This window comes from Cynoglossus semilaevis, chromosome 18 (assembly GCF_000523025.1).
Source record: "Cynoglossus semilaevis isolate Cse_v1.0 chromosome 18, Cse_v1.0, whole genome shotgun sequence".
Classification (NCBI taxonomy): Eukaryota; Metazoa; Chordata; class Actinopteri; order Pleuronectiformes; family Cynoglossidae; genus Cynoglossus; species Cynoglossus semilaevis.
The window spans coordinates 3603787-3612305 of NC_024324.1; positions in this window are offsets into that span (position 1 = coordinate 3603787).

Below are 8519 nucleotides of genomic sequence, written 5' to 3' on the forward strand. Positions count from 1 at the left end.
CTTTAGACTAAAGTGACATGTAGGTGAAACACGACTCAAGTAAAAACAAGAAGAAAAACAAACTGTAAATGTTTTTTTTATCATTTTGATTTTTTTTCCTTTTCCTTTAATTTAATTATTTGGTCCTTTTTAAATATTTTTTTGTATAACTACACAATGTCAAATACATTTCATGTTGAACTATCTTGTGTTTACACGATGTGTTCAATTATCTTAAGCCTTTTATTTGCAATTTTTAAAAGAGGTTCTGAACCAAAATTGTATTTTTGAATCCAACGTGACTGATTGTTGACTATTTGTCTGTGAGATTTTCTGCATGTTTTCACTCTTCACACTTGAAGCCTTTTTTGGCCGAGTGTAGATCTGATATTAACGTCACGTCAACATCATTACCTGCTCTGACAGACACAGAAATTAGTGTCATTATCAAAATCTTTCCCACGCCGTGCAAAGAATTCAAACCGAGCTTCTGTTATTCAGAGGTTTCTTCCTAACACACACAGACACAGACACACACACACACGTCTGCGGTGCTGTTGCATCATCACCAGCCGCCCTGTCACAGCAGAGTCTCCGTGCCCACCCGTCTCCCACCGTCACACGTCTGTGTCGAGCACAAACCGGCAGCGGTGTGAATTAAAGATCAGAGGCGGGGGCTCACGCTGAGACCTCTCTGCTGCTCACGGTGCAGTGCAGTGCAGTGCAGTACAGCCGGGCTCTGACCACACACTGTCAGCCGGTCGACGCGGTGCTCCACACCGTTTCACACCGAGCAGCAGGGTTATCACATCTGTTTCCCCTCAGCTTTTTGCTCGTCATAAAAGTCAGCGAGAAAGAAGAAAACAAGTCCATATTTGGGCCGAGAGACGGTTTGTTTTTCTGCGTCCTCTCACTCTTATCTCTGCCCTGCTCTTATCTCCTCCACTTCTCTCTACGTGTTGTCTTAAATCACTGCAGAGTGACAAAAATGTGTTTTTTTTTTAACTTCTCATCTCTTATTACACCGCCCATTAGTTTGGATAAAATCAAGTTCTAACTGAAAGGTCAGGGGTCACACCAGTGCGGTACTAGTGCATATATTATATTGGAAAAGCCCCACGACAAAGTACCAAACAAAAATTCAAAATTCACATATAATGAAATATAATAATATTCTAGTTTAAATTGACTAAAATCTCGTCCTGTTTAGTTGAAGCCAACACTGATATAATTGCAAGGAATTGAAGAAAGACACAAAGATCTTCTACAACAGCTCCGATTCTCTTTTTTCTAGTTTTCATAGCCATTTGTTGCCACCTAGTGGAAAACTACTTAATTGTTGCTGCCTGTCATTGACGAAAAAAAGAAAATTAATTGCAATAAATAAATGATAGTTTTCAAACCAATTAAGTAAAATTGGATAATCCTCCGCGGCACACCACATGATCGCTCACGGCACACCAGCGAGCATCGAGGTTTCTGTCAGACTTTTTTAGATTTGACTGCCCTTAATGAATGTACCAGCTCATTTACTGTTGAACTTTCATGTCAGTGAAACACTTGGCAGTGACTGTAGTTCTTATCATCAGGACGCGGTCACATGGTAGTTTGTTTTTCAACACAACCATTAACAAAAACACGATATTCCCCTCAGTCTCGACCACATCAATCGCTATTAAACAGCTTGTCAACACTTTCATTTCCTCACGTCTGCCAATAGTTCCACAAGCAGTGAAAAAAAAACCCCACTCCTCCTGGGTATGACAGGAGAGAAGAGGTGTAAATAAGACCTGTTTGGAAAACCTGATGCCACAAGTCTGTGTGGTTTTATACCAACGACGGCACATGATCCAGGTGAGTGGGAGGGAAGAAGAGGAGAGGAAGATGAAGGAGAATAAGAAGGTAAGGATATGGAAGTGGAAACGTAAGGAAAAGTGTGTAGGAAAGGAATAATACCAAAGGGAGACGAATGGAAGAGATGGATTCACACTCTCTTCCGCACACAGAATAAGAAATGGATGAATTCTGAGCAGCAAAACCGAGAGAGAGGGAGAGGGAGAGAGGGAGAGACCAGGGAGAAAATGTGAGAAAAGTGGGAATTTCCACACACACACACACACACACAGTGGATGTAAACGCCGTGCAGATCCGGTCCAGGCAGGCACCGAGAGCAAAGACTTGCTGAGGGTGTGATGCTGGTCCCAGGAGGAGCAGGGAAGGAGCGGAGTCTTAGTGATTTTCTGTCATATCTGCCTTTCTCTTCATCCCTCACGCCTGTTATCCTCCTACCTTTCCCACTTCCTCACCTCCTCCACCCCACCCTCGCCCTTCGTCGCTGCAGTGCAGCCCTGTAGAATAAACGCTACAGCCGTCAAATTCAATTTATTCACACGTCATTTATAGTGTGCGGCCGATCGGCACAGTGTTAGCATAATTACATTCTGAAATTATACAGCATGTAACCTGTTCCCTCCCATTTGCTCTTCCTTCTTTGGTCACCTCTAACACAGGGCCAGACCCAGACTAATATGAGTCAGTGTTACAGGAGACATTTTGCCAAATTGGAGAAAAATCTTTCGGTTTACTCACCACTTTGGGGGGATTTCCAGTTAACTAGCTTTAAAGATTTCACATAGAAAAATAAAGACTTTGAGAAAGATTGCAAAAAAAAGCTAATTATTTAAAACTCATTATTATTTGTAGATAAATCTGTACAAATATCACACCAACAAAACCAACCAAAGAGCCAACAATGACTTTGTGTTTATATATGTATACATTTGTTTTGCATTTACCAATTCAACTCTGGAGATAAAGGATTAATAATAAATAAGAGGTGAGAAGAGTAGAAAACAACTTATTATATTTTAAGACTCTCTCTGTGAGGAGCCAAAAACTCTGTTAATCTCCTTTAATCTGAACGCATGGGTGTGAGAGAACGACGAAACGAGTTTGTCGGGGATTTTTTTTTCCTTTTTTTTTTTACAGGATCACGTGGTGCGACGTGTACAGACGTCTACAGTGTCTCCAATTACTGCATAAACAAGGACGTAGTTGTTGGAAGTGGTTGAATTCTTGTTGTTTTTGACTACTAGCAGTCTGCTTTACTAGTTGGAAAAAATAACATTTTTCTAAGCAAGGCTATGTAAAAAAAAACGATTGACTGATCCAAATTTTAAATCTGATTAATCACGATTAATTGGTATTAATTAAAACAAATCACCTTTGTATTTATTTATTTATAATTTGATAGTAACTATACAACGTTTTGTTTTGGTTTTTTTTATAATTTGATAGTAACTATACAACGTGTTCTAAGTTCTCTGGGAGTTTGGTTTCAACTTTCCCTAAAGTACAAACACAGACTTTCAAGGGTTTTTGTGTGAATAAATGAAAAAGATATTTGGTTCTTGTGCAACCACGCTGTGACTTTATGGGAACCGAGTCTGGGATTCTCTTGTGTAACAGTGCATTGTGCGTGTGTGCGTGTGTGTGTACGTGCCAAACCTGTGAACAGGTACTGAGAGACCATGATCCTAGCCAGTTTAGGCAAGTCTTGGTGAGTTGACAGAGCGGCCAAACCTCAGTCTGGTTCTATCAGGATATCTGAACAGGAGGCACTGGAACTGATTTTTTTTCTTCAAATCTCTGGAGGGAAATCTTTTCCCTGAATTTACTTCTTGGTTTTGTGGAGAGGACGTTGACAACTGGAGAGGAACAATAAACGAGAGTCAATATATTTCTTCATACAATGTCAGGGTTAATCAAGTGACACAGTTTGGAGACAAACCAGACAAACTGCAAAAACACAGGTTACAATGATGGTTACCACGATAACAAATATGTTTTTCTATGAAAAAAAAACTTTTTTTACAACATCGATTCATCTATTTTCTAGTTTTACAAATATTTGGGCTAAAATATGCTTTAGCTCATCGAGCTAACTTTATGGCTTTAACTGTTATATTTAGGGTAACATGCTTTAGCTCATCAGCTTTAACAGCTTTTTCTTTTCAACTAACTTTTGGCTACTTATTCCTTGACACTTTTTGGTTTAAGATGTTTGACTAACATTGCAGAGTATTTTTATTTTATTTTCCTTGGTGTAAGATACCATTAGAAATATTCAAAGCTTAAAGAACATAATAGTTTAAATAGTATAAACTATTCATTACCGTCATATTTTCCCTGCGGCGGCACAAAAGAGCGCTGATGCTAAAATTTACAAATAGCCAGGGGTCTTTTTTTTCTTTTTTTTTAGTCTAGATTAAAAAAACAAATGGCTGACTTTATTCAAGAAGGTCATATTTATATAAATATTAATATATAAAGTTTTTTTTTTGATGAAAAGAAGGATGTTTCCTGGACATGTAATTCTGTCTGTGCTGATGCTGTGGACAATGGAGGAGCTGTGGAGTCTTACACAGCTCCAGGCTGCCCTGCGGCCATCAGGAGTGGCAGCTGGTTCCGATCATATCGTACTCCGAACAATAAACCAAACCGGACTCCGTGGACGAGATGAAGCAGAACAACTACTGCTGCTGAAATAACAGCAAGACAAATGTGTGCTCGTCCGCCTGCCTCGGATAATGTTCTATTGATGGACGAAACCGAAGGAGATCTCACAGGGATGAGTCTTACAGCTACTGTTACCCACAAAAACAAACACAGAGCAGCTTCTGTCCTGCTGAGTCAATGTGTTCTGCCTCTAGTGTTGAAGGTAGTTAATGCATCAAACTCTGATGAAATCCAAAGGCTGACTGAGGAATTTTGGAATGAAATTCAAGTCTGGTGAAAAGCAAAGTTTTTGTGGATGAAATACAAAGGGATGGGTGACGAGGACAAAGACGGATGGTCCAAGATGAGCCAGAAACTACTGGTGGCATGAATCCAGTTGGAAAACTCTAAAGCAAGCAGAAATCCTATCAAACTTGAAGGAACCTCCATTAACTCTCCTGATCCCATTCATCAGTTTTTGACAGTTTTTTGTTCCGGGAAGTTCAAGTTCATCGTTTTCAGACTGAAAGGAAAGTTGGCAAACCTCCAAAGAACCTCCCGTTCTCATGGTCTTCATAAGAAAACCCTTTGAATAAGATGTGAACCACATCCTGAAGACACGGGAAATTATACATAAACTAAATGACCGTATCATTCCGTAAATTCTAACATCTACCCTTAAATAACAACACTATTTTACTTATTTCTTTCATATACCATCAATAGTTTTTCTATTGTTTAATTTAAAGTTTAAATTACCAAGTCATACACAAATTAGTAACGAAGGAAACGGGCCTTCCACTGAGGAGGAGCTAATGCTAACTGTCATAGCAAAATGGAAGCGGAAAATGACGTCCGGTGGAAGTCGTGTAACTTGAGACGTTGTACTAAAAGTCGAACCCATGACGACTCGAATATTATTTACAAATGACACGCTAACATTTATTATGCTACCAATTCAACGTAACGTTAGAAAAACATGGACGTAATTTAATACAGTTACTGTGTATTTACCTTGACTTTGACGAACGAAGTCGGGTGACTGTCCCGCATCTTCTTTCACTGCTTTTTTTTATGGCGTGCTTTAATTTTGACTAACCGTCATCTACGACGACACTTTGGTCGATAAAATAACCTCACACGGCTAATTTAATGCACTATTCGATGGAAAAAACTCTTTATGTGCTATTTTACCCAAACAACCAAGTTCAAAGCAACACTTGCGGTGTTGTGTAACTTTGTTTTCCTACCGCTCGAGTTGAGCTTAACTATAGTTCCGGCCTATATATTCCCGCCGGTATTATAAATTAACCGTAGAGTTTAATACCGAAATTAATTTTGATATCACTCATTAGTTCATCAATGGTTTGGTTATTTCCTGTAAAAAAAACCAAACTATTTCTTTATAAACAGTATTTAATTCATTCTATGAATAATAAGAGGAGTAAAAATCACTCATGTACTAATCTGCTTCACAATAGCAGATGGTTTGATTGACCTTTTACACTCTGAAAACTCACAAATTAAAATACCCTACCTGACTTGTTTTTCACTTTTCATACTTTTTTTTTTTTAAGATGGAATAAGATAAACAGCTTTAGAGTCAGAGCTGCCAAAAACTGTGTTTACGCTTGAAAATATTGTGATCTAACTGCTGGCAGGAAAGCATAAAAATTCATTTGTAACAAGGAGATAGTATCAGAGGAATCTGAAAACAAGAGATTGATAAAATCACTGTTGTATATCCTGGTGTTTCTCGATCATTGGAGATAATGGTGATTTGACTTTATGGGCTGTACAGTCAGACGCCGGCTTTACTGGCTGTTTTCAAGTCTTAATGCTAAGCTATTCAATCGCTTATGGCTCATAATTAATTTGTTTATGAGCCAAATGTGACGTTTTATCCAACATTGAGGCTGGAGAAGTTAACGTTTTGGTTAAAATATTCCTTCATTGTCAGTTAGGGTTGTATTTTGGAGGCTAGACTACAAATGGCAGCAATTTCCAACATCCTGAGATGCTTAATTTCAACACTAACCCAGTGATTTTGTCTATTTTAAAAAGGAAAAAGGGAGATTGAAGAAATTCCAACTCAAATGACAGCTTCATTTTACCTCCCCCTCCTCCTCTTCCTCCTCCTCCTCCTCCTCTACATCTTCATCCTCCTGTGGCCTTGACAGACATGGACATGACGTCTCCACCTGACCGTGAAATAGCCACTTGTGTTCCAGTCCAAACAGCTTCATTCCTGTGTGTAGTCGTACACACACACACACACACACACACACACTGTACATCCTGAAGGACTGATCAATACCATACAATCTTGCAGGTTTTCGCAGCATCACTCTCTGGCTGCCGTCCTAACAATGAAAGGTGGCACACAGAAGCATCAGCCGTACACTAATGTGATCCCAGTTCTGCAGGGTGGCCCCTGAGGGCCCCACAGGTGCCCCACTATTTTATTCCTTCTTAGCCGGACACCTCTGGTCCAGGAGGGGACGATGCTGCAGGTGAGGATTTGAACATTGGATAAATACCACACCAGCTTTTACTCCGAGGTTTGTCATAATAATTTATTTACACTCATGGTCAGAGTGAACAAGAGGTCAACTATTGAAGTAACAACGGTTTTGTTCACAGATGTCACCGATCTGGATTTTGTTGCCGTATGCGATCTGACCTCAAACCCTTTTGAGCTGACAGAGGAGGATGACTCGTCACCAGCCAAGTCACAATGTTTGCATTTTTGCCATAATTTCCATGAGCATTTATTCTGTATCTGTCAAACTCAGCTTTTTTTTTCTGTAGCTTGAAAAAATCTTTCAGGTCGAGTCCACACAACTGAGAAGGAGAACTGTTGGCTTAGGGCCATTTTGAGCTGGGAACTTTATAGGAGGACAGAGAAAAGCTGCTAGCTTTAGCATACAGCTGTTAAAACCCCAGACCCCAAGTGAAGATTAAAATAATACATTATATTCCATAGTCTTATTTACAGATGCTTCAAGTCTGAGGACATTTTAAAGGATTTTATTCATTTACTTTGGGAAGCAACTGCATTTGAAACACCGTCGTCTGTACCATGTGTTCACGAAGCCTTACTGTAAAATATATATTCTTGCTAAAGGGTGTCCAGTAAATAGGATTATAGACCAGATTAAGATTAAGTCACTGACTTAGTTTAGCAACAAGGCTAGAAAGCTCAATTCAATGACACTAACCTGCATAGAACTAACCTACCCAGGCAGACAACACTAAACCATCACAGGCAGACTGATGCCTTCACTGTCCTAGGAAAAAAGTGCAACTGAATCCTGCAGTATCTTCCTGTACCTGCTAGCTTTATCGCTAATGTTCAGGTTTGTGCTCCATCTGGGTCCAATTTGGTGACGTGAGGTCAGAACGAGTCGGATCAAGATCCAGAAAACCCAGATCGGTTCATCCCTGGTTTTTGTTTCATGACAGACACGTGTGCTTATACAGTGCAGTTCACATACCTATAATATCAACAGTGAGTGGCCATAATTCACATTGACAGCAGAGGTTGTTGTTTTTTTTTTTTCTCAGTTTCTCGTGGGAGATAAATAGGATACAGTGACAGAGTATTACAGAGCTTCTGCTCACAGCACATCTCCTTTCTAGACCATTCTTTCCATTATATTGCACCTAAAAATAGTCTTCAAGCAGCAAGATGGAAAGTAGACAGAGAGATACAGAGGAGAGGAAATCATTTTAAATTAAAAAAAAAATCTTTTCTCTAATCTTTGAAGTCATATTCTCTCCTCATTAACAGGGAAGAATTTCAAGTCATGGCATCTCCTGCTTCACAAAGCCCTTTCATTCTTCAATTCACCTTTTCTTTTCTCCCCCCTTCTCAGCCGCACCCTGGTTTTAGGGGCTGCCAAAAAGTGTTTAGCTACGAGCACAGTGCTTTAAGGACCACCGGGGGGAGTTTCCTTCTCTTGGTTCCTCCTTGGTTTTTCTTTTCCTTTTTCCTCCTTCCAGGGTTCTGATTCACTTCTTTCTCATTTGCTTTTTTTTTT